The following is a 7,055-nucleotide window of genomic DNA, read 5'->3' on the forward strand; positions in this document are numbered from 1 at the left end:
TGGGATCTTGTCTATATCAGATGAAATTCCTACTGAGTTATTTGATCCTGTTTCATGGAGAGATAGTAAGTGGACTATAGTAAGTGCTGCAATAAATGAGCTTGTAGAGAAGGGGAACCAACCATGTTACTAGTTGGTCATAATTAATTGTTATTACAGAAATTACTTGTGCAAATTTAAATTATGCTGATGAGTAAGGTGATAAGGAAAGAGGAAATACATTGTGATTAGCCCCTTTTGATCTGATACTAATATAGACATTTGTATTTGAATAAGGGAGGTGGTTTTTGGCAAAACACCCTCTCCTCAGATTCAGTCTAGAAGGGGGATGAGGACTTTTGGCTGGTTAAGTTTAAATAAGGGGTCAGGCAGTGTATGATAGTGGAAAAGTATCCTTGAATACATTTGAGTAGCTGTACTTGAGGTTTTGTGTTACTGCTAGTTTTGAGTGCCAAGATGAAGCCTAGAATATTCAGGGCCAGGGCAGTTCTTTTGAGGTAGTAAGGTATGATTATTTGTGTTGGGGGAATATTGTTGGAGGTAATAAAGCCAGCAAAAATACTTCCAACTAGTAGGCATTTAATTGATTAGGATGGGGGTGTTCTTGTTAATGATAATCAGAGTAGAGAATTCAGGCCGTCCTAATAGCATGAAGAAGGTAGTGAGGATGCTGAAGACGGCTGTGAGTGAGGTGGCAGTTTGTGCAGGGATCAGATATTGGTATAAGGCATATTCACAGTTTCAATATTTAGGTCTTTAGAGTAGAATCCAGTGAGGAAAGGCATTCCTGTCAATGCTAAGCTGCCAATGATAAGGGCGGTTGTAGTAAAAGGCATAGCTTTAAACAGACCTCCTATTTTTTCAATATCTTGCTCATCATTTAGGTTGTGAATAATCTGGATTACATAAATAGAATGGCTTTGAAAAAGGCAAAAGCATTTTTTTGAAGAAAGAGGAATGCTGGGTAGAGTTGGTTGATGCCAATTGTTACTATCATGAGGCCTAATTGACTGGAGGTGGAGAAAGCAATGATTTTTTTTTTTTTTTTAATCGTTCTGGGTAATGGCACATATTGCTATAAATGTTGTGATAGCCCCTAGGCATAATGTAACTGATGGGGTACATTTATAGCTTTCTGTCAGAGGCCAGAAGTGGATGAGTAGGTACATATCTGCTCCTACTCTTGTGCTTGAGTGGAGTAGGGCTGAGACTGATGTGGGCCCTCTGTTGTTGAGGGTAATTATGGGTGTAGCCCAAATTGGCAAATTTTCCCATTGCAGCTAATACTAAACCTAATATAGGTAAATTTGAATTAAGTTGAGCAAGAGAGTTCCAGAAAAACATCTATTCCTGCCTTATTGACTATACCAAAGCCTTTGACTGTGTGGATCACAATAAACTGTGCAAAATTCTGAAAGAGATGGGAATACCAGACCACCTGACCTGCCTCTTGAGAAACCTGTATGCAGGTCAGGAAGCAACTGTTAGAAATGGATATGGAACAACAGACTGGTTCCAAGTAGGAAAAGAAGTATGTCAGTGCTGTATATTGTCACCCCGCTTATTTTTCTTATATGCAGAGTACATCATGAGAAATGCTGGGCTGGAGGAAGTACAAACTGGAATCAAGATTACCGGGAGAAATATCAATAACCTCAGATATGCAGATGACACCACCCTTATGGCAGGAAGTGAAGTAGAACAAAAGAGCCTCTTGATGAAAGTGAAAGAGGAGAGTGAAAACGTTGGCTTAAAACTCAACATTCAGGAGACTAAGATCATGGCATCTGGTCCTATCTCTTCATGGCAAATAGTTGGGGAAACAGTGGAAACAGGGCTCCAAAATCACTGCAGATGGTGATTGCAGCCATGAAATTAAAAGACGCTTGCTCCTTGGAAGGAAAGTTATGCACAACGAAGAGAGCATATTAAAAAGCAGAGACATTACTATGCCAACAAAGGTCTGTCTAGTCAAAGCTATGGTTTTTCCGGTAGTCATGTATGGATTTGAGAGTTGGACTATAAAGAAACCTGAGCACTGAAGAATGGATGGTTTTGAACTGTGGTGTTGGAGAAGACCTTTGAGAGTCACTTGAACTGCAAGGAGATCCAACCAGTGCGTCCTAAAGGAGATCAGTCCTGGATATTCATTGGAAGGACTGATGTTGAAGCTGAAACTCCAATATTTTGGCCACCTGATGTGAAGAGCTGACTTATTAGAAAAGACCCTGTTGCTGGGAGGGATTGGGGGCAGGAGGAGAAGGGGATGGCAAAGGATGAGATGGTTGGATGGCATCACCAATTCAATGCACATGAGGTTGGGTAAACTCCGGGAGTTGGTGATGGACGAGGAAGCCTGGCGTGCTGAGGTTCATGGGGTCGCAAAAATTTGGAGACGACTGAGCAACTGAGCTGAACTGAGGATAAAAATTTGTTGTAAGTGTCATGCATTGAAGTTAAGTAAGAATCATGCTGTTGTTTTAATAAAACCTGTTTCAGCATAGGGTTTGGAGAAGGCAATGGCACCCCACTCTAAGACTCTTGCCTGGAAAATCCTATGAATGGAGGAGCCTGGTAGGCTGTGGTCCATGGGGTCGCGAAGAATCAGACACGACGGAGTAACTTCACTTTCACTTTTCACTTTCATGCATTGGAGAAGGAAATGGCAACCCACTCCAGTGTTGTTGCCCGAAGAATCCCAGGGACGGAGGTGCCTGGTGGTCTGCCGTCTATGGGGTTGCACAGAGTCGGACACGACTGAAGCGACTTAGCAGCAGCAGCAGCAGCGCAGGGTCATACAAAACAGGTCCACACCCCCTGGCCCCGCTTTCTCACATCCACGCCCCCGTGCCCTGCATCCCCACATGCACCCAGCGCAAGCCAGCAGTCTGCCTCCTCTTTCCAGTCAGTCATTGGGCTTCGCTGAAGTTTTTTGGCCCTGGGGAAGGAAATGGCAACCCACTCCAGTATTCCTGCCTGGAACATCCCATGGACTGAGGGGCCTGGTGGGCTACAGTCCATGGGGTCGCAAAGAGTCGGACACAGCTGAGCGACTGAGGAATTATACAAAATTGCCTGAGGTGCTGTGTGTTTGCATCTGCCGTCCACACCATCATCCAGTGAGCAGGAAGGACATAATCCCTGCTCTTTATCAGCCAGTAAGTCATTGGAAGAGATTATTAGTGGTAACAAAAATTAGTATTGTAACAAGGAAAAGGAGTGCTTGAAGAATCAGTTAATGTTGGGGTCTGAGTGAATGGATCATATTGAGAAGTCTATAGTGGATCATATGACAAATAGGGCCACCAGCACACATTATTGAGAAATAATCTATTTTAGAACTGAATGATAGCTTCAGGGTTTGTAGTGTGATTCAGTGCCAGTTTGAGATAATTATCTCTTGGCCTGTATATATGAATATTATTGTTGGAACTAAGCTAATGGTGAAGGCATATGAGATAATCTTACATATAGAGGGTATGTGGTGGTTTTATAAATGGTAGTGTTTGTTATTATGATCGATGATATAAATAGTGAGGCTAGAGTGAAAGAGGAAATTTAATTTATTACTTTTATTTGGAGTTGCACCAATTATTTGGTTCTAACACCAATGGATAAAAGTTTGAAAAAGCCATGCTGTTAGTCATGGGAGCATAGAATCAGCAATTCTTATCTACTTCTGTGGTAAATAAGAAGGTATTGTCTTCTCTTACTAGATTCACAATCAAGTGTTTTTTCCTAAACTATATACACAGTATAGGGGGCCTAGAATGATTTTTGGGTTTAAGGATAGGACTAGAAGAGGTAGGATGGGTCATGATATGACAGCATTTTCTCATGCAAAAGATGGAGAGATACAGTTTATGTGGTGTGTGTATTTGCCTCACTGTGTTGTAATGACTATATATAAAGAGTATAGGGCAGCAATTACTATATGAATTCCTATTCAAATAACTGCAATATTTGATCACGAGAAGGATATTCCTACAGATAGCTCTACAATCAAGTTAATAGTTGGGGGTAGAGCTAGGTTTGTTTAACTTGCTGGTAATCATCAGGTTGCTCTCAGTAGGAGGAACATTTGTAGGCTTTAGGCTACGATTATTGTTTCACGATGGACCTGATAACTTGTATTTGCCAGGCAGAACAATACAGAGGATGTAAGACTACGGGCAATTATTAGGGCTGTGGCTCCTATACAACTTCAAGGTGTTTGGGTAAGGATAGCAAAGTGCTATGTGGCTGACAGAAGAGTATGCAGTGAGTGATTTTAGGTCTGTCTGGCATAAGCAAATTGAGCTGGTTATAATTATGCCTCATAAGGACAATAGAATGAGTGGATACCCTATGAAGTCTGTTAGTGGGTTTCAAATTATTGTAATTTGTATTTCGTAGTATACCATAGCATCCAAAGTTTAGTAGTGCTGGCAACATAGTCAGAGCTATGAAGCCTGCAATAGGGGCCTCTTCATGTGCTTTAGGTAGTCAAAGGTGGAGGCCATAAAATGGTATTTTTACTATAAAGGCAACTATGCATACTAACCATATGAAACCATTGGATCAAGAGTTGGATACTGATTGGGCTCAGCAATAGAATATTTAAAGGTCCTACTGTGTTTTGAATGTAGACAAGTATTCCTAAGAGGGGGAGAGATCTTACTAGGGTATAAAATGAATAGAGACCTGCCTTAACGTGTTCTGCTTGATTTCCTCTTTGGGTAATGATAATGAGTGTTGAAACTAGTGTTGCTCCAAATAGAATATATAAAAGAATGGTGGTCACTCTGGTCTGTCACAGACCTGTTAGAGGCCATCCGCCAAATGAGTGCAGGCTTGTAGTCACTATGACGTGTCACAGACCTTTCAGAGGCCATCCGCTGGATGAGTGCAAGCTCGTGGTCACTCTGGTGCACAGTTTCCACAGGGCTGTCGAGAGGCACCGTGTGGCTGCCCCAGCTGGGGGCCACTTATTGCGCTCTTGCTGCCCCCAAGCTACGTCTGGAGAAGGCTAATCCCAATGAGAAGCTACTTTCAGACTTCAGCTCACATCCCAGGAACTAGTCTTCCAGCCTAAGCAGGTCACTCGGGGTTTCCTGTGTTAGTGCTCACAGTTCACACCCCCTAGAGAGTGGGCCGGGTCTGGGGACACATGTCCTCTGCTGCTAAAAGTGACATTAGACTGTGCTCCCAGGGATGGACCACAAGGGGTGATGGGAGAACGTCTGCCCTACCTGCTTGGAGGCACTGTGCCCCCAGCCCCTGCCTTCTCCCCACTCAGGTACGGAATGTGGGAGAGCAGGAGGGGGAACCTGGGTCCCCAGTGAGACCCTCTCAGCAAAGCTGGGCCTGGGTCAGGCTTGGAGGGTGTGACTGAGAGTTTCCTGGACAGGACGCCACATTTAGAGGGCCTCCTGCAGTGTAGGTTTCAGGGCTAAATAGCAACTAAGTGCAGAGCATGGTGGCTGAGCTGACGAATGTGGATCCTGCAGGCTGAACGCTGAGCCCTGAACGTTGGAAGGTTGTCTGGCGTCACAGGACGTGCTTGCTCTCTCTGCTGAGATGATCTCAATGGGGACCCAGGTTCCCCCTCCTACTCTCTAGAAGCTATCAAACTGAAGCCGCTTCTCATGGTGAGCTCTGAGGAACCTCAGGAAAGAGAAGAATACCTGCTTTCCAGCAGCCATCAGACTGCAGCCACTCCCCACTATGATCCCCGAGGAAACTCAGGAAGGAGAAGTCAGGATGCTGGTCCCAGGTGGTAAGGTGTGTATCATAGGGGATGATTTCAGTGAGATGGCTGGTGCATCTTCCCACACATAGAAAAGTGCTAAGTTCCTTAACTTTAGATGCTTCCCCCTGGTTTTGAAGTCCTAAAAGATTTGTACTGTATAAAACAACTCTCAAGACCCGTATTATAATATCATTATGTCTATACATATGAAGTAGAGACTTTCCAAAGAACAACAAAGACAAATGTCAACATTCAGCACACTGGCACCAGTGGTGGGCACTCCCCAAAAGATGCAACTAGTGGAGCAATTAGAACTCTCATCACCCCTTTTCCCGTAAGATTGTGGAATGCACGCTGACACTGGGGAATTGTTACAGGGAAGAACAAAATCTGACTCCATGTTGAATGTTTTACTCTAACCTTTGCTTCCTGTTGATCTGTTTGCTACAGGGATGTTGTCCATACATAATGGCCGGCCTCAGGAAACCCCGCCCCTCTGCCTCTGTCCAGGAACTGTCCACCTGTGGATAGCTACAGGAGGGAGAAAGTAACACATCTCCCTCCGAGGCTGGCCATTCCAGGAGATATTTGCCAGATTAATGGCCTTTTTACTTTATTTCCTCACCTCCCAGCTCTGTGTTCTATAAAAGACACTGGCATCCAGACCCTGACAAGATGGTTGCTTCGAAATACTAGTCTGCTATTTTCTCAATCTGCTGGCTTTCCAAGTAAAGTCATATTCCTTGCCTCAGCACCTCAGCTCTATTTATCGCCCTGTTGTGAGGCATGCAGAGTGAGCTTGGACTTGGTAACAATCCCACATGCCATGCAGTCAAAAAATCAAAACATAAAATGGAAGCAATATTGTAACAGATTCAATAAAGACTCTGAAAATGGACCATATAAAAAGATCTGAAACCAAAAACCAGAAGGAACTCAGTGGTTGTCTGAAATATTTAGAAAGCAGTTAGAACCTCTCTTGCCCGTACCCCATGAAGCCACACTGGACAGTTACGCCCTGTCGATTCAGGACACCCTTTCCAGATCCCAGCTGGAGGTGCTCTGCCCCCAATGCCCACCTGGGTCTCAGGAGGTGGCAGGGACACACCCTGGGGGGTCTCCTGTCTGGTCCAGGGGAGCGTCACACCAGCCACCCTGTCTCCCTGCCCATAATAAATAAGGAGGGTTGTCAGCACCTGGGCAAGTGATGCTGTGGGCACTGGACTGCCTCGTCCTTGTGATTTGGTGTGAAGACAACACAGAAGGAAACCCAGCCAAGAGGGTTCCAGGCAGCAGTGAACCCCTCTTCACAGGGACCCTGTGA

Source organism: Cervus elaphus, chromosome 15, assembly GCF_910594005.1.
Source record: "Cervus elaphus chromosome 15, mCerEla1.1, whole genome shotgun sequence".
Classification (NCBI taxonomy): domain Eukaryota; kingdom Metazoa; phylum Chordata; class Mammalia; order Artiodactyla; family Cervidae; genus Cervus; species Cervus elaphus.